The sequence below is a fragment of the Simochromis diagramma genome, unplaced genomic scaffold (genome assembly GCF_900408965.1).
Source record: "Simochromis diagramma unplaced genomic scaffold, fSimDia1.1 OVJJ01000611.1, whole genome shotgun sequence".
Lineage (NCBI taxonomy): Eukaryota > Metazoa > Chordata > Actinopteri > Cichliformes > Cichlidae > Simochromis > Simochromis diagramma.
Genome location: NW_024387175.1, coordinates 639599 through 659741, shown reverse-complemented (window position 1 = coordinate 659741; position 20143 = coordinate 639599). Strand labels below are relative to the sequence as shown.

Here is a 20143-nt window from a genome sequence, read left to right as displayed (position 1 = left end):
GGATCACATGAGTTGTAGTCCATCATGAGGGAAACTTAAATGTTAAATTTCCAGTCAGTCAGACAGTTTTCCACGATATATCACTAAATGGCAAATATGTCAATCGGCTGTTGCTCCAAGAGTAAAAGTAAAGGGATCGTCAGAGTGAGTTACATTCACCCTGCAGGGACAGCAATCCATCTTAAACTTATTGAGATATTTCCGTGTGGACTGACATGATGGACTGTTACGCTGACTTGCCACCAGCATTGCTAAAATAAAAATACACTAGCTTTTACAACCCACACAGAGTGCCAGTTTACTGTGAATTCTTCACCAGTTTCCAGTCAGTCAAACTGCCTTCTTGTCTTGCAATTTCATGCTTCAGCTAAATCTAAATTAAACCCCAGTCTGTGTTTGGTTTGTCAGACTAATGTACTCTTGATAATTGTCAGTTATTAGGCGTTTGTGCCAAATTCAAAAGAAGCATAAATCTTTCTTGACAAAAGTCCTTTTGCTTTGCCAAGTGCAAACTTACCGCAGCATGCTTATCTGCTGTGACCCTCAACCTTTGTCTCAACTCCCTCCCTCTTTGGATGGCAACCACTTTTCTTTTCAACACGTTTAAGGCCCTCTACCTTGTTAATGATGTGTAATTATCTTGGAGTGTATGTGAGGTGAAAACTGATTTCTCCATGTCAGGGCTGTAGACAGGTTTGACAAGAACTTAGTTGTCTGGGGCTGACCGTCTGTCATCCCAGCAAAATCTTCTGGGTCGACATTTGAACTGTGAGGGATACTCGGTGACAGAGTTCACAAGGCAAAATGGCTTTGTGGCTTTTTCGCTTCTCACGTCCAACGAAAATCAGCTACGGCGCTCTCTAAATGCAAATTAGAAGCTGGGCTCGCTGACCGAACAGTGGCACTCCACTGTGAGGCCGGCTGGGTGGGTGGGGACTGTTGAAAGTGTAGGTTCTGGCTGAATGTCATCAACTCACGTGGATCCTCAATCATCCTCGGCATTGAGCAGCTCTTGCAGCAGAATCGAGGTCCTTGTTCACAATACAAGACTGAAATCTGTATTTCTGACAGATACTGGCTGCCTCCAGTGGTGCCAAAAGTACAGACATCCGTCACTTACTGTAAGTAGAAGAACAGATAGTTGTGGCAAAAAATACTCTAGTAAATGCTGAAGTACTGATTCATCTTCTTTACTCAGGTAAAATGAAAAAGCACAGTGAAATTTGCTCATAGTGTAAAAATAAAAGACAGCGCTTTTGGGGATATTTCTAACAGCTGTTTTTGTGCACAGGGAACTAAACTTCATGACTTAATAATATAATAATAAAGTAATATTTATGCAAGTATATGAATATGAATGTGTGCAGCTTGAACACGTTGGACACTTTAGCCATCTAAAATCAACAAGATCTAAGAGGATGCTACAGGAACTGAGATTTTCCAAACCAAGACGGTACAAAGCTAATAAAAAGTTGGAATTCAGTGAGTGAATCTCCATCCTCTTCTCCATTCTAATTTCATGCAACCCTTGAATAAAACAAAGTTACAATATGCTACTTTGTTTTGTAGGACGTTTCACAATGACCTGAAAGAATTGTTTACATTTAGTATGTAACATGCAAACAACAGATACATAATAATTATAAATAATATTATATAAAAAATTATAATGTCCAGTTCATCAGGTATCACTGAGTAGTCCTCACATAATCTACTTTTTTCCTCCCTTTGTCTCGTCTTCCTTACGTCTTCCTCCATCTCTGAGTGAAGTTCTCTCACTTACAGAAGGGAGATACAGAAGCTGTGTGACAAACTGCATCCAGACAGTGTGTTTGTTAATATTTGTTCAGCTGTTTGAGAGTTGCATTTGAAATGACCTGCCACTTTAAATCATTACTCCCTTTGTGCTCACTCGTTTTCTTTGCTGCTCGATAGACGCTACAACCAAAATGTATCAGCATTGTTGCCTCCAACCCCTGAGTTGGAACAATAAATGATACATAAATTGTATATCTTTGGCTCTCATTGTGTGATAAGCACCAATGATGGATACACAAATAGGATTGTCTTCGATGCCTTATTGTTCCCTCTATTTAAGTTCAAATGTGATTGGATTTTTGAAGGCATGCAGTAATGATAAATAATAACTCCCCTCAAGTACATTAAACCTAAAGTAACAAACCTGTTTGGAAAATGTAAGGATTAGAAAGTAGAGATATTTGTGTTAAACATACAGAGTAAAAGTAAAAGATTGTCAGAATCAAAATACTCAAGTAAAGTTTTTAAGTACAGTAGCAAAGTATTCATCTACTTTATTACTTACTCTGGGTCTTGCCGGCTAAAAACTCAAAGCAAATGTTTGGTCTGTGCGAGGATTTTATGCGCAAACAGCAATTTCTTGTTAAAGTTAATTAAGTGGTGCCACTATTGATCAGCTCCACAGTAAATAATTTATCAAACATTCTGCAATGATGACATTTTCACCATTTTTCCTTCTATTTTTCCTTGAAGTAAAAGAAGGAAACACACTTTTGGGATGAACTGAATGTACCGAACAGTGAATGTGGTTACTTAATGAACGGCTCTGAAGTATTTTTGATGAGCGGATCAAAGCATCTCTACCAGTCTAACAGCTCAGTCTGCATGCGATGAACCATTGCCTGAAAGTGATAAAAGAATATATGGCATATGAACTGTGAAATGAATGCTTTGTCTGCCAGTTTCCCTGTGCACTGGGCTAAAAAATTATATGAAATTACTCATTTATCAGCTTCAGTTCAGATTACTGAGATTCACCAACTTCCTCGCTGTGCCAGTGTTATTATGTGAACTTTGGCGGAGCTAAATTATATCCTTATCTCCTCCTTTCCTGCTCTTAGATATAGATCAGCAGCCATGATGATATTAGATTTTCTCTGCTCCTCAAAGGCTTTTCTTGCTTGTCTTTTAAAAGCTACTGCCTCTGTCACTTGCTTCTGTGGATTACTATAGAAGGACAGTTAACTGACTCATCAATATCGACATGACTTTAGATTAAAATGTGATTAGAAATACAGACATTTTCAGTATTTGAAAGGGCTTCGATTGCTGTCATATAAAGCGTTTGGTATATCTATATGCAACGCTTTTTCTTCACAACTATTACACCCCATGTGATTTACTCCCTGTAGAAAATAATTTGCTACACTGTTCATTACATTACCGGTAGGTTAATTTCCACGATTCTCTGCAATGCATTGTGGTTTTCCAGTAAACTGTGTAATAATAAACGCTACATATGCCCACATATCAAATCCCTATCTCAATAAGGACGATACACACAGGCTCTTTAAACGTTTCATTCACACTTTTGTCTTTTTGAGACACTCTTGTTGTTGTTGATGTTTCTTTTTCTGCCTTTCATGCCCATAATTAAAAAAACTAATTGTTGGATAATGCAACATTATTTTGTAGTAATGTAAAGTAATTACGTTATTGTGTTTCTTCATCATGCATTATGCCAACAGTTTTATTATTGGACATGAAATCTCTGAAGCAAATGGAAAGCAACACTTTCCGGATGTTTCAAAGTTTCACTTTGATGTCGACTTAGGAAGGGATCACAGTATGTTGCCATGATTTGAGAGATAAATCCTCTAGATAAATCATTACATCTGCTGTAACTATTAATCAGTGCATCATCTTGATCTCATGTTTGCTTTTCTTCTTTTCTCTATTTTAGGTAAGTGCTGCCAGAAGCTTCGAGGAGGGGTGGGAAGGAAAAAGGAACTACTATACAGGTTATGTTCTGTTTCTATCAGTTTCCTAGTTTTTCTGCATATTCAGTGGTTATAATTCTGATAGAATGAGCAAGATGACGATCCCCAAGCCTCTTGCTAGGACATAAGTGTATTTCCTGAGTTAAACATTTGGGTATATTAAGATTCAGTAGATTCAGTAGTCAGAAGTTCCATCATCATATCATCATATTGTCAGGGCAGACAGAACGGACTGAAGTGCAGACTCAGAAAGAGTTCAAAAGTTTATTTACAAAACCACAGTGCTGAATATATATAGGTGCAGGGCAAAGGGTCCTGCACCTTGCCCTTACTACCGGGGGTAGGAAGGGAAGGGAACAAACTCCACGGTGCAATATATGCAGGTGCGGGGAAGGGGGTTCAGGGCTCCAGGGGTAGGGAGGAAATCCACACACTCGCACACTCCTCTTCTTGCCTCCACACTCACTGTTCTTCTGCTGCTCACGCTCACGCTTTCCCGCACTCCATGCCACTCAGACAGACAGGTACTTCAGAGCGGTTCGGGGACAGGTCCAGGGAATTCAGGTAGCTCAACAATCTAGCAACGAGAAGCTCAGAGCCACCACCTTAAGTAGTGGGAGGAAACTAGGTCAGTGAGCAGCAGCTGGTGGTAAGCAGGCCAGGTGTGTGGGCCAAAGGCAGGAGCCCATTATGAGCTCCGCCCAGGTAGACAGGAGAGTGAGGAGAGAGAACGAGAAGAAAACAAAAACAACATGTGGCCTTGAGTGAGACAGCCGGAGAGACACAGGGACCACGACACATATTGATTTATTTAGTCACAATTAAACAATTTTGATTTTCATAGAAGAACTTTTCACATCCAGTTGTACCTGAATGTAGCGTTTGGCTTGACTGTGTGAGCTGCTGCACATTTCAGTTATGCTTGAAGGTGTCGATTTTCATCGGAGGCTGACAGTTTAGGTCTCTTTCCAGGGCTTGGCAAAGTGGTGACACATCAGAATAAGTTGTCCAGTTCTGTGAACTGATGATCCTGGAATCTGTAGTCATTTAGAAAAGGTGTCGTCAAGTATCTGAAAAAGGCCTCCCAAAGCCGTTACCTCAATCCTTAATATTATGTGGACTATGCTTAGAAACTGCTTCTGTGCCAGGAAACCAACCAGTTTAAATGAACTCTACCAATTCTGCTAAGAAAACTAGTTAAATATTAGCCACAAGCTTGTTGCTGGCAACCAAAAGTGTCTAGTTGACATGAAACTAAGGGATATTTGGGATACCAAATATTAGATGGATTTTATGCATAGTTTTAGGGCTTTATATATTGGCTAGACCCAATTCCTGTTTTTTAAAGTCATTAACAATGTGTGCTGTACAATCATTTTACCCTGGAATGACTGTACAGCACATTTGCTTGTTCCTAGTAGTCCTAGATTTCACGTGGCAGGCAGATTTGAGCCATCATCGTCACTTTGAGGGGAATGGAAAATTAAACTGGATGTTCATCAGTTCTTCTATAATATGATATTCACATTTTGGCTCATAATTCCAAGACTGTGAAGCTCATTACATCTATATAATGTTTTTCATCATATTTGTTATTTCCTTGAATTCATATTATGTGAAAATACTGTTTTATGGAAGTGGGTGGTGATAAACATTACTGTGCAGCTCGAATAATGCAGTAAAATGTCATCAGATATCGCTCCAAATAAAAGAGGAAATTTTTAAAGTGAAAAGGTCACTTTTAAAAGGTGCGTGCTGACTTAAGGCAGCGCGTTTAAAGGCTGTGTTTAGAAATTGAAGAATCTTAATGAGAAGTCAAAATAATTATCAATTTTAAAGCAACAAAAATTTGTTACATTTTGACTCAGGTTTATCTAGCCATAGAATTATCACTTTCATCTGCTGTTCTTTATATTAGAGCTTCTTAGGTACAATCTAGCACCTTTATTTCCATAAAGTTTGATCATGAAGTGAACCATTTTGCCCTAATTTATAGCAAGACACTTAGTGCTGGATATACATTGTAACTTAGCTTGATTCTGCATAGATGGAAGTGGAGAGCTCTGTGAGTAATCTGCTCAATCTGCAAACAGCCACGAGCGTACACTGCAATCCAGTAATGACCAGTGCAGTCTGCTGAGAGCTGCGGAAATTAACAGGTCAAAAACCAGCAGACCAGATGAGGGAGCAGGTAATCTATTACAAAGGAACTGCACAGTTAAAGTCCATGGTTTATGCATGTGTTTGCCTTCAGTAACGGCATGGAAATTCAGAACAACGAGAGACAGCTGAAGGAGAACTGGTATCTTTTTGATATAAAGGGTGAACTCGTCTGTCAGATCTTGCTGGGGAGTGTGTGGATAAATGTGTGATCTGTTGATAAATCTGACAGCTCAGGTGGAGCGCAGGATTCACCAGAGGGAGGGTTCCTGTATATCAAACTATTCTGTATAGGCCTAAAATCTGTTTGTAACAGCTTCAGAAAAAGAACACAAAGCATTATTTACCGTCAGATCCTGGTCCGACTCTGCGTTAATGATGTTGCTGTCACTGTGCCACATAGATAAATACGGACATTGCTTTAGTGTTTTCTCCCTGCTACGCGAGGCAGACTTATTTTACAGCTCAAACATTAGTCTTAAGATCACTTCAGATCTAGAGGTGGGAATCACCATACACCACGATACGATATTATCACAATACTTAACGCACGATACGATATTATTGCAATTTTTTAAAATATTTTGCGATATTCAGATTCTGTACATAAAGGTAAACTTTATCAATATTCATTTTATCTAATATCAAAGTCTCGCACTCAGTCTTTCTCTCATTTCAATCAGTTTTATTGTTGACAAACTTGAACAGTTTGTATTACAGTCTAGTCCAACTTAACTGAATGCAACCATCTGGTACAATTATAGCTATTCTGAACTATGCAATTTATGAAAACTATGCAGCCCCTTCAGCAACTGAGGAATTTGAAAGTAAATTAAAACAAAATATAATTTTACGTTAAATAAAAACGTTTTAAACTTAATTAAAATAAAAAATGTCTTAAATTAAAATAAGTAAACTGTCATGTTTATTGCTGCCAAAAAAAAAAAGTTAAACACATTTGGACAGTGAAGGAATGTCAGGATTCTTGCTCAGAAAAAGGATCAACATGCTCTGAAGTCAGAGCACAAAAACCTTTTTTGTAACAAAATATCGATTTCTGCTGTCCCTGTATCGATACATTATTAGCAAACAAAATATCACGATACTACACAGTATCGATTTTTCCCCCCACCCCTATTCAGATCTGTCTGCGTCTTGTTAATTACTGTATTTTGGCACACATTTCAATATGGTATGGTGGAGACTTAAAGTTTATAAACAGCCAAGTGGGCATTTTATTAAATGAAGACATGATTTTAAGCTCCAGAAGTGTTATAATGGAGACAGAGCAAGGTGAAGGTGAAGTTAAACATGAACAACTCATTTAACATGTGTTTGGTTAGATATTAGATATATGAAAGGATTGAAAACAGTCACATTCAAAAAAAAATGTAGCGCTTATACTTGATTTGAGCGTTTTTGCAAGTAATTTTGGTTCATAAAGATTGCAGTTATTTTTATTCACGCTAAGGAACATAAGTCGTTACAGGTGATGGGTTTGATTTTTGTCTGTGCTTTGGAAAATGAAAAATTGCCCCCTGCGTTAGTGATTTTGCTGTCACTTTTGTTAAGTATGTGAGTAATTTTGTAATGCCACTTGGCCCACCCCCATCCCACGAGGTAATTTGCTCCTCAGAATTGTTGGCTGTTGCAATTCAGGCTGAACCCGGCTCCAATACTTTGCTGGAGCGAGGTGAAGGGGCCTTGTGATAAGTGTTTGTCTGCTGGCTGCTGGTAGAAGTGAGTGTGAAGTGTCTTTGCGTTGCCGTCGTCCATAACAAGTCCTCTCAAATTCACTAAAACCTTCAAATGTAACTTTCTGAAGGACACGGATTCAAGTGGAACGAAGCTTCATCACTCAGCCTGCTGACTTGTTTAGCTCGGGAGAGATTTGTGCAGATTGTTGACATTCTTCATCATCTTTTGTACAGCTTATACCATTACTGTCATAATGTGGACTATTAAGACTCCAGCTTCGGTAAATAGATGCCTAACCTTCAGCACTTTCATGAAGAGTCACTGATGAGCAAACAGCCAGACGTCAGGCAGAGAGGTTGTTGCGTTTACTTTGTATCACCATGAATATGCTGTGTCTGACACTCGGCCAGTCAGCGAGGTGATGACAATAGGGAAAAGAGCCGTCACTGAATCATCTGAAGCACGACCACGCTGCCATTAGAAGACCCTGATCTTTTATGTCTACCTTTGTGGCCTTGCAAGAAAATTTACCACAGTTAGCAAATGTTAGCAAGAAGTCAGAAAAATGGGGATAAAATCAAACCCTAACCCCAAAGTTCTCTCAGCTGCTTTTTAAATTAGGGAAATAAAGACTTTTACACAACACATAATATGCATGTCTGTTATTATAAGCTTTATGTCCCGTTACATTCATGCCGAATGAGCTGCTACAGTATGCTTTTTGTCTGACAAATTGAGTTCATTATTTCATTCCCTAGCACTGTCATATTTTAAATCTATTTTTAATACTGTCAATTGGATGACAGCTTATATTCTAATCTGCTCCTTAGATCTTGATATGCATACGAACAATCGGATATAATTATCAAAACTGACTCTCAAATGAAACGTAATAAGTTTTGATGAAATGGGAGCATTTCAAAATTCTGACAGCAGTAAATTAAGATTGAGTGATGAAAGCACAAACATCCTGTTTCCCAAGTGTCAATGTCATCTGTTTTTTCCTGAGTTTATTAATACCGATGGTGAGTTTCTCTTTTAATTTCATTGAAAGTTATTTATCTGACAAATTATGATGAGCAGCCACCATCCGCATTGAATCTTAATACCCACGTAGACTCCACACTGTTGGTTGATTATTGACAGCAGGCTGTCACTTAATATGCACATCATACAATCATATTAGATAGCAAAGCAGTCAAATGTGGCAAATGGCATCATTAAGAGGTGGCGTTAAATATAATACTTTTTTATCAAGATTTAAGTCAGTTATAATTTCCTCAAACAAAGCTTATTATATCCCACATCTAATGGGCATTTGCAGTCTTCTCAACTCCACCGGTAGTAATATTAACTCTGTGAATAGTTCCCAATCTCTGCCAGTTATTATCCCTGTGTGCTCACTCTGTGTATTTATTCAACTGTGCTACCTCTCATGGCGTGGAGACTGGCCAGGGTTTTCAAATGCACTTTTCCCAGTATGTGACGGGAGAAACATTTGATGTACCAGGGTGTTGCCCAAACTTGTCAGGTTTAAAAGTAACTTGTGGTTTGGAAGTAGTGTTACTAACTTCAGCACTCTTAAATGATCAATAAAAACATGCAGTAGTGTAAAAATCTTACACATTCTGCTGTTAAAACAAGAAAATGTGAGCTGACACTGGCAGACATTCTTTGATTATGTTTTTCATAGATCTAATAACTGAACATTGTGTTGTCCGGACATACATATTTGCAGATTTGGCTGATTTTACGATTGAAATCTGTGTATTTTGTTTTTCTCTTGGTGTACCATAGGTATAATGCACACAATTAGAATGGTTCCCCCTAGCAACCTCTGGGGAAAATGTGTATTTCCTGAATGGTTGGAGAGTGGTTGCTGGAGGCTGCTGGCTGTCACTGGGTGAAATCTGTTGCAAAGTGAATAAATAGTATATAATTATTTTTACTTGATATTTTTATTTTGTTCTTTAAACCTTTGGTGTGCTGCCTGGCATCTTCTTTAGCTAATTTTCGGAAGTGCCTCTGTCAAACCACACAATGATGTAAAAGGCTGTTGTGTAGCGTACCATAATGTCAAGATGTTTTTATAATAATTTATTAGAGTTGAGGTTTGGTGTCTGTACTTGCCACTTGAATATAATACAAACACTCTTCTGCTTCTTTATTTAGTCTTTGGATAATTGTTCTGATTTGGTTCATTATCCTGTTATATGAAAAAATCAAGTCAGGCAGTTCTCCTCCTTTAAGATGCCTTTAAAACTATAGTCATGTCCCATTTTATCAACACCAAAGAACCCCCCAAACTAATCTCTAATTTTGCCACCATGCATGACAGATGTTAAGCACTCCTCTTTCTTTGTTCTAACTCTCACAAATGTTCTTCTTTTTGACCCAAATACCTAAAACTTTTTTTTCAGTTTCTCTCTATCTACTGTCTCTATCTACTGCAAAAACTCTGTTAACCGAATATAAAGCTTATCTAATCAGCAGACCTGCTGTAAGGAAAAAATAATGAACTTTGACTAAGTTATGCAATGTGACAGTTCACGTGAAAATGATCTTAGAGATGCACTTGTTATTCTCGCCTCTTTGCTGATGTTTTATATCCTTGACATTCCCTGTATTGACCAAGACTTATGTAGGCCTAATGGACGTATTTCAGCTGTAAATTGAATTGAATTTTGTCTCTAGCACAAACGATAACTGAGTTACAGTCATTTCAAAATGTGCTAGCAGCCTATGGTAAATAAGAGGTTAATGCACCTGAATGCTCCAGGCCAAAAACTGCCAGAACTCTCTAATGACAAACGACTCAAGTGCATTCGATTAAAGTAAAATGGTTTCATGTGTTACATTTTGTAGATTATCTCACGTTTTATGCACCTAATTTTAAAACCTCCTAATGACCATTTTATTTTTATTATGTCCTGACACCTAAAACTGAAGGAGGGTGCACCTTTTTTTATTAAATATATAGCCCCAGTGTGTAATCTTTTGCCCTGTAGTCTTGTTTTTTTCCTCCTGTTCTCCAATAACTGATCCAAAACCGGACAGCTGTCCTCACTTCCAGCCCATCTTCCTGCAGAGCCAAAGGGCTGTAGCTGTTCTCTTACATCCTGTCAGTTGTTGGATATCAAATCTCTCTGTATCTTCTCCACTAGACTCCCCAGACAAGGCAAACCTCTGCACCCCCCCCCCCCACACACACACATACTCCCCCCTCCACACACACACAGGCTGACCTCCATGTTCTGTCCTTCAAACTGCAACAGAACTTTATGTCTCATTTAAGTCTTTATCACTGCTCTTCCTTCTGCTTTTGCTCATCGTTTCATTTTCATTTTCTTTTTTCGGGTGCAACTTACCCAGTTTGCATAAATGTTATCTATTTAAACATTCACAGTATTCAAAGCTCCCAGACTGTGACTATTCTCTCATATTCTGGTCAAATGCATGCATCATACATTGCCCCCCTGCCCACCCCCAAAAAACGCATTATGTGCACAGATGGTTTATTATGTTTATTCTAAATGAATGGATTTCTTTTTATTTTTGACATTGCCAGGCAATTTATCTTGAGGACAATTTCTTCCTATTTTCCTCATCTTCCTCTCATTTCTTCTACCACCTGCTCCTTAAAATTCTAGTCTTTAATAGTGTAGGGTAAGGCACTTCACTGAACCTTAATGAATCTACTTGTTTTTCTCAGAATAACGCAGTAATGAACCATGGATGCAACTGGCTGGGTAAAATTAGCAGGATTTCTTGTGTAGAGGAACTCTAGTACAAAAGAAAGCTAGAGACGATCATTTCTGACCCCTCCACTGAGTCAGGGGGAAACAACAAATGAAAGGACAAAGAGGAAAAACAGAGGGGGAGGAGAGGAGGAGAGGCTCAGTCAGTTAAGGTTTTGTCTGCTATTGACTGTGCGTGAATTGGATTCGGTCCAGACTGTAGTGGCAGTTGTTGAGGAATTCACCAAGAAAGAAGCAACTGTGGCATTTCGGCAGGGACTTGAACAGAGGACAGCATCTAAGATGTGTGGAGTCTTTGGAGGATGAAACAATGAAGTGCATTGTCAGGAAATGTTGAACAACTACTATCAGAGCAATTTGGAGTGGGAAATACAAAAGAACAGAGGGGGAAGCTGAGGATGGATAGAGGACATGGAAGGTAAACAGGGACTTTAACTGAGGATAGAAAGAGAAACACAGCTAGGAGAGATTAAAAAAAAGAAACAGATTAGAGAGAAACAGCGGGGGAGATGCCACGCTGTGCTGCCCCACCAGACAGAGGAGAGCACTGACTGTTAATCACATTGTGTGTTTATTTTGTTTCCTCTTTTCCTTTTTGATGTAGATAGCATGGGTGTGCATTTGTGGACAGTGTGCCGTCTAAACTGGCTTCTTGACAATACTAAGAACATGTCTCTGTATTTTTGTTTGTACGCAGGGATTCGGTTTCCCTAAAGCATGTGCTTTTCGAGGTCTTTGGACATTAAGATGTTTAGTCTGAGACTTACTTGGTTAATGACATTTTTTTAATCTAATTCTCCAGCACAACCATTCAACTCTGAATTGACAAATCAAGGAAACATACATTGATATCGCATGCTGCACGTAGAAGACCGCCTGCTATGACATGAAGTAAAGAGGAGGAATTAGAGGCTTTCAGGCGAGAGCAGTTCCTCAGCCGCTGACAGGTCTCAAAGTAGAAATGTTTGCTATTCATGCTGAACCGCCGGTGGGTGTTTGTAGCTGTGCTCAGTCTTCTACGTTGCACTGTCTGTGCCTGACAAGTTCCAAAAACAGTCCTTTTCTTTTTTTTTTTTAAGCTCATGAATGCAATGCCACCAGTGGGTTTAATGCTAGTGATCTTCCCTTTCGCTTTGTCCTCCTCCTCCCAAATTCTCTCTTTTTCACACAAAGTCATTCAGTCTCTCGAGTTTCTGTTCACCTTCACTCTGAAAGGAGCGTTTTGTGTATTTTTCAATTGTTTTTCATCCCTCATGAGAGATGGAAGCAATTCAGCGTAGAGCCTGACTTTCATTACTCATCCTTCACACACACACACACACACACACACACACACACACACACACACACACACACACACACACACACACACACACACAAGCAGCTGTTGATGATAAACAACTCATTGATGAAATTGGATACAGTTCAGTTCCTCTTGCTGACCTTTTTTATGCTTCCACTCGTTCCTCAAATTTATATCATTTTACAAATCTGTCTGAAATAATTTGTTCTGTGTTTTCCTAGTCATGGAGCATGAAGATGTTCACATTTCTTCTCCTAATAAAACCGAGCCCTTTTCGCCTCATCTGAGGCCTGACCGCAATCAAGCCTGTCCCATCCTGCCATGCCAGAGTGAGCTGGCACACACACTATCTCACCCTGGCATGGACCACACTCTGTCAGCCTCTGTTCCTACAGGAGAAATCAGCTAATTAGTCTGAAAAAGAAGAGACAAAGAGCTTTCAGCAGCTGGACTGAAAGAGGATCAGCTTTCCTGTCCCCATCATCCTTATTTGAGCTTTTTTTTTAATATACCATGTGAGGGGGTATAACATTGTTATCAATTTTTAAGTGTTTTAATCATAATTTAGTTTTGTTTTTTACTCCTCAAAAGCTAAAGGAATGCTTAAAAACACCAGACCTCATTGGGAAAAACAAATCATGCTGGATATCTATACTTATATGGACTGGGTAATGTGTTAGGAATGAATGGATCCCACTTCATTTATGGAAATGAAATTATTAACCTACAGAGGTCTGAATTCAAAGTGACGCGACCCAGTTTTGCCAAAATTTTATTGCAGCAACTCAAAATGTTACTCAGTAGTTTTCAATGCCCCTGATTTGCTTGCTGAATGGCAGTCAGGGTGCCATTGACTGTAGAGGTCTGTGCGTCCCTCCATGTATATGCCTCCACAGAGCATCACTGACCCACCATGAAGCCTATCATGCTGAACAGTGTTACAGGCAGCATAACATTTTCCATGGCTTCTTCAAACTCATGTTTGTCACAGGCTCAGCTCTCGTCTGTTGAACGCAAACAGGGTTGTGAACCTGCAGATTCTGGTATTCAGTGACAAATGCCAATCAGACTCAGCAGTACTAGGCAGTAGAGGGCATAGAGTCATGAAGTCTGTTTCTGTTTGTCTGTACAGAGACTTTTACACAAGTGGCCTGCTGAAGGTCATTTTGTAGTACTGGGTTCTGGATCTGGCAGTGCTCACTGTGTTCCTTAATGGATTAAACACCTATGGTCCTGTCCAGCTTTGGCTGTCTCCTAGAATCCCCTCCATGCTCTCCAGACTGAGCTGGGAGACACAGTAAACCTTCTGGTACTGGCACGTATTAATAGGCCATCCTGGGAGAGTTGGACTAACTGTGAGACCTCTGTAGGGTCCAGGTATCGCCTCATGCTATCAGTGGTGACACTGACCCTAGCCAAATACAAAACCAGTGAAAAGATAAGGAGGGTAAAAATGTCAAAAATGGCTCAACCTGTAAAACCATTAATGTTTCTGTGATTGTTTCATTGTTGTCCCTCTACTATAGGCCTGAAACTGATTAACAGCCCCCTATACTACTTGTCAATGTCGCAGAAGTTTACTTGACTTTTACCTTTAATTTTTTATAGTGCTGTTGTCCAAAGTACACAACTGAAGTGCTTTCTGTCAGAAAGGCATTTGTGTCCAATATATCACAAATAAATATTATCCATTCACTTTTAGACTTTTTAAACATTTTTGTGACTTATCAGTAAGAGTTTAATCAGGTTCAGATGACAAAGATATTTTTGACTTATTTATTTTGGTTGTCAAACAGAAAAGGATTTGCAGTAAAACATGTTCTTTCACGATGGCATACATGTTTAAAGAAGGCTTTTTTGGTTTGAAGACTTTTGGCAGAAAGCCTTAAAGGGAAATTAGTGGCAGCGGGGGGTGCACTTAAGCCTCCGCAGATGGAAAAACAGTAACTTAGAAAAACGAACGTGGAAAGAAAATTTATTTAGAAGCTTCATTCTAAAGTTATAAGTGAATATTGACATTTGGCCAAAAATAACAAATATTATGTGCAATTAAGTGTGTTTAACTTGCCTTTGCAGTGAACTTCAGAGAGATTCTCCTTTTTTTTCTTGTGTAGTCATAAACACAGCAAATAAGTGAAAAAATGATTGTGATTTTTTTTTTTTTTTTTTTGGTAGGGGGGTGATTTTCACCTGTGTACATGCTAATTATCTCTCTCTCTCTCTCTCTCTGTATTTTTGGGGATCCTTCTGATTTCCATCCCTGTGGGCCTGCTGGATGCCTGAAACATCAACTCCAGGTAAAACTAATGGTAGAAGTCTGTATGACTGGGTTTGTCGCTACTGATTGAACAATTTGCAGAAATATTGTTTGACTGCATGTTTTGTGTGCGTTTGCAGCAGTACGTTTAATCAAATATGCTCTGTGTGCCTGAACACAACATCAGCATTTATGCCTTTCCGTATTCATGACTGTTTTTACATAAAGCAGTGTTTCATCCTCTAAATGATGTCCATGGTAGGTACTTACATGGACATTTGTACTGGACCAGAGAGCAGGCAGTGAGGCTGTTGCACGAGTAAGTGCACTTCTTCATGAACTTGATGTGCTCACAAGCATAGCTATTGTAGAGTCATGGCAAATATCCAACACAGTATAGGCAGTATATTCTGATCATGTGGATTTACACATTATTTAAGTTCATCACTTTGTTTTTTTTCAAAGAAAGAAAAACTCATCAGTTAAAAACCAACTTACTGGCTGCACATTCATGGACAGTCATCCATCGCTGTTTGTGACTTGAAGTTTTATTTTTAAATAAAGAAAGAAAGAAAAAGGAAAAAAAGGTGGTGTGCTTCAGTTGAATGATTTAAGTATACATTCCATTAAAATGGAGGACTTTTTTCTGTGTTTTTATTTATTTTATTTAATTATTTTATTTAACTTCTGGTCAGGTCACACCCATCCTCGCCGTCCATAACATTCGAACAAATGAGATGAATTCACTTCGACTCGCCATAAACCTAAATGGATTAGGTGAAAGTCACATTCCTTGTCTCTAGCAGCAAACTGAACAATAAAATCCTTGTAATCCAACTTGGATGCGACATCTCTGTCGTGGGATAGAACAGAAAACCCCACACTCTCAGCTCTGCTACACAGTGATCTGTGTAAATGTAGGTTTTAATTAGTTTCAGCTTTGAAAAGCTTTGCTCGCCAGATGCCACCATTACTGGGAGAGCCGTAAAGATCTTGAGGACAGTGATTTGGAGAAGTTCCTTAATTTCTTTTTAGGAAATAACATGTTTGAAGGGCTGTAGGTATTCCCTCTAGAATGCTTGCACAAATTTGTTTATTTCGATTTTCATCACATGTTGCAGTGGCTTTTGTGGCCACACAGTCTGTTATTTCTGTATTTTTGCATTAAGCCAGTTAGTGAACTGCAGTGCTGATGAGCATACAACATACCCATCTTGTTTAGAACGCTGGTTTTCTGATTATTTCATGCCGTTTGGAATATCTAATATTGCATTAAGTCATTGTAATGCGAGAAAGAACCGTCCTATTTTAAGACAACATTTTATCTCATCTAATAATAAGTGCATGTTTTTGCAAGCACATCACACAAGGTATACCTGGGCTTTGAAATGTAGAATATGGACTCACACACACTGATTTGTTTTTTTCATACTGAGCCCATTATTGCTTCCATGTTACTGACAGTCATTTATGTTCAGTCTATAAGAGCCTCTAGTTCACTCAACAGTGCATTTGATATTCCCTTTTCAGTGTGCCTGTTTACCGGAATGAAATCAATGAAGGGTAGTTCGACAGTCTAATAATGCCATATTGACAGAAAGCAGAAGCGGTGACATTTGCTCTTGGTGGCTTCTGTCTGCTGTGCAGTAAAGTACACCAGACGGTCTTTCACAATAGACTTTTTGATGTCTGTGGGACAGAACATGGTTTGTTAAAAAGTCCTGCATGCTGTGCATTAGTGTACCTATTTATTTTGCCTATAACAGGTTCTTGCGAAGAGAACTCTGATTTGTTGAACATCTGTATTAACCCTCAAAAGGCAGCAGTGTAATCTTCATGATCCTTTTCATATGTTCCTTGAAATGCAAAAATGAAATTATGTTTAGAGGGATAAATCTGAAAACAATGCAGCAGTGTGCCTTTTTCTATTTTTGTCATTTTAAATTGCAGTTTTGCAGTTTTGCAACTTTTAGCATAGCCAACTAAATTATTTTTAGTACAGTGATATCATAAAAACTATATGTTATAATTAGATTCACTGGTTTCTGAATGCATCTAATTTGACTGCATTTGTCTGCATTCTAGTCACATGTTTTCAGCTTGGTTGGTTGCCAGGGTTTTTTCACCCCCATGCAGTGACAGCCATATGGTCGGAGCATTTGTGGAATGAGCAGTGTCCTGCTCATCCAGTTCAAGCTCTGCTGTCATATTTATTTATATTGAAAAATGTCACCAGTTACTGTTTAAATGCACTCAGTGCAAGCACTGAAAAGCACCTGCTTGTTATTGTGTCACAAAAACAGCTCTAACTTACTGGGGCATGGATACAGGGCCTGTGGGGCTGTGTTGTAATGTCTGGCACAGGAGCGATGGCAGGGCTTCTTTTGGGTCCTGGCAGACGTGGGATGGTGACTTTGTGATAAAAAGCTTGTCATGGTGCTTTCTCAGATTAGAGATCTGTGTCGTTTGGAGGCAGGTGTCAGTGCCCTGGGCTCATTTCTGAGTTTTGTTGTTTTTTTGGGGTTTTTTTAAACTATGAAGGGGGGGGGGATTATTCTGTTGGGCAGTAAGATAATCAATTTCACTTACATGTCATTCATTTTAATTTTCAATTTTCATCATTCAATACTTGCTGACATATTTCTTTGAAAACCACAAATGGGATTCTCAAAAATAAAGATAAAATTAGAAAAAAGTCATGATGTGAGATTTATTTTGGCAATTCGTAAGCTACAACGCTGTTGTGTTCTTAACCACTTCGGCTGACGATATTTCCAGCGCTGCATGAAACTCCAAATATCAGATTTCTTTGGGAGGGTGAAATAATGAACAAAAAACATATGAGGCTACTGCTGTTGTGATTGGAGCTCTGTACAAGTAAAATAAAACTGAATCGAATTGATTGTCATGGTGTTGATGGTAGTCATGGCAACACTAATATGATGTGTGAGTATATTTGAAGTCCCAAATACAGAAATGGTGTGTTTAGTGTACAGAGTAACACATATTATTTTTATAATTGCCATAGTGTTGGGAAAGCACATGTTAGCATTTTTATTTTTATTGTTTTTATTACTCATGTTAAAATAGAATAGCATTTGCTACACCTTGAAATTCATTTATAAGGATCTAATGTATTCATGTGGATTATTAGACACAAACTGGGGAAAAATCAGAGCTAAACACAAATATGTGAGATGGTGTTGTGGAAGGGAAATGGGACGAATTTTGATTATAGATTTTTTTTCTGCACACTGACATGGACTGTCATTTTCTGATTTCAAAATTTGCTAAATTTTCAGCACTTGAAGGCGTTTTTTTCAACATGCCCACCCGCCTTGTTGTGGTCAGCAGGTTGCAGGTATTGGAAAGTCCTTGCACTGATTTGATTGGGCAATCGCAAACTATTTTCAGAGTCTGAGTGCGTATTACCAAATAAATGGAGCCTGTCTACATGCAGAGACAGCTCCTTCAGGGGCATCCTATCTTTGATGCCTCCCAAGAGATTTTATATTTGCAAGTTGTAGAGAAATAATGCAATAGAAGGCTGTCCTGCATGGTGAAAAGATGCAAAGCAACAGAATGAATTATTCTCCATCTTTTACCAGAAGTAAAATATTAGCCATTACTTTGAAATCACCAGCAGTTTCATCAGAAACTAGAAATGAATTTTGTTTAATCAGTGACTGTAACAGATTACAAATTTATTTATTTTGTAAGTTAATCGCATAATTTGTACATGTAATTACTTGCTAGTATGGTTGAGTAATACTGCAATAATCTGCTCTGTTAAGAATGCATTCAGCTCACATAACAAATACCTTTGACAAAGAGAGGGAGAGAATACCGCTGTCATTAAAAGCTATTAGTAACAGCCTTCCTGAAATTGCTGTCAAACAAAGGATACATTTTGAATGTTGTTGCCATTTGTGCATTTTAATGTGTAAGCAAACGTATTTCTCAGTTGTTGAGTGTAATTATTTGGCCATGGAGCGATACCAGTACATACTGACACAGGACAGAAAGGTGAAACTAATTGAAACTAAGCACTCAGAGGGCTGATGAAGCCTCCAAACTGTCCACATTGTCCAGTAATTGCTCCTCTTCTAATGCCAAAAAAGTCCCAGACAAGTGAAATTTTCTGGCAGCTTCAGTCTTTGTGCTTGAGGCTTTGAAATGTTGCTGTTAACAAATGAATCACTACATTCTCGTTTTTTGTTGTCAGAAATCTCTTTCATTGTTGTGGTTACTCACTCCTCTTAATCCAGTTAATTCCCAGAGCAGTACTTATGAAACATGAGTTCAAAATAAATTTGTAGGATAAAGTGTGTTGTTTAAAGGCTCCATAGTAAGTAAACCATAATGAAGGTCTTTGACTTGCGTTACAACAAACCCGGCGCATTTTCCAATCGATAAAGCCGCATTTAAAGGGCTTGCTGCCATTATTGGTTTATATTTTTGTTTTCTGCTCTACAGCAGAAGGACTAAAGTATATCTGAATTCGAAGATTTTCTCTTTCAGTGGGTGAAAGTAGTTATACCAGCTCTTTAAAAATTAATTTCAGACGGGCTGTTCCATCTTCTCAAGATAATTGCATGGTTCATGAACAAAGGCCAGTATGTGCTTTTTATTTGTAGTGTTTTCTGTGCTTTTACGTTTCTAGTAAATCATATCAGTAGCGTCACTCATTAGATTACAAACATTCTGAATATCTTAGTGCTGCATATAAAGAGAAACAAGGCTAGTGTAAGTGTTTGCCTCTAATCAGCCAGTCTCAAGGTAGAGTAATTTGATTCTAAGCCACCTCTGTAGACTTGAAATTAAATCTACATGTACAGTCATATTATTAAACTGTGATATGCAATACTGTGCAAAAGTAAAAGTGAACTCACTCCTCATTCCTTTATGTTTTGCTAGGGAAATGAGAAATACTGTAGGTGCAAACGTGTCCAAGCATAAATGGAAATGCAGCATATAAGGCAAAAACAGAGTTTGAAGGACTGCAGCACCTTTACTCTGTAGCACAGTCAGAACTCTTAGTCAGTCTTCAGGAATACTTCTCCAGGAGATCTAAAGCTCTTCTTTGGATGTTTCTGGCTTTTGTTCTTTTCTCTGTCAAGATGAGGTAATGTTGAGGTCCGGGCTCTGGGGAGGCCAATCCACGACTGTTTCATTGTGTGTTTTTCTATCCAAGTGTGCTTTTACTGCA

The 20143-nt window shown here is 38.6% G+C and overlaps 1 protein-coding gene across 3 annotated transcripts in view; it reads left to right on the top strand.

Annotated features, from left to right (window-relative positions):
* The window catches only part of LOC120744982 (limbic system associated membrane protein), a 453615-nt gene that overhangs the window by 139377 nt on the left and 294095 nt on the right, over positions 1-20143 (top strand). The window contains exon 1 of one of the 3 annotated variants that reach the window (XM_040049588.1): positions 3492-3779. The exons of the other annotated variants lie outside the window; for them this stretch is intronic. The gene's annotated coding sequence lies outside the window, so the exon portion shown is untranslated. Of the gene's footprint in view, positions 1-3491; positions 3780-20143 lie in introns of those variants that run through there. 3 annotated transcript variants of the gene reach the window in all.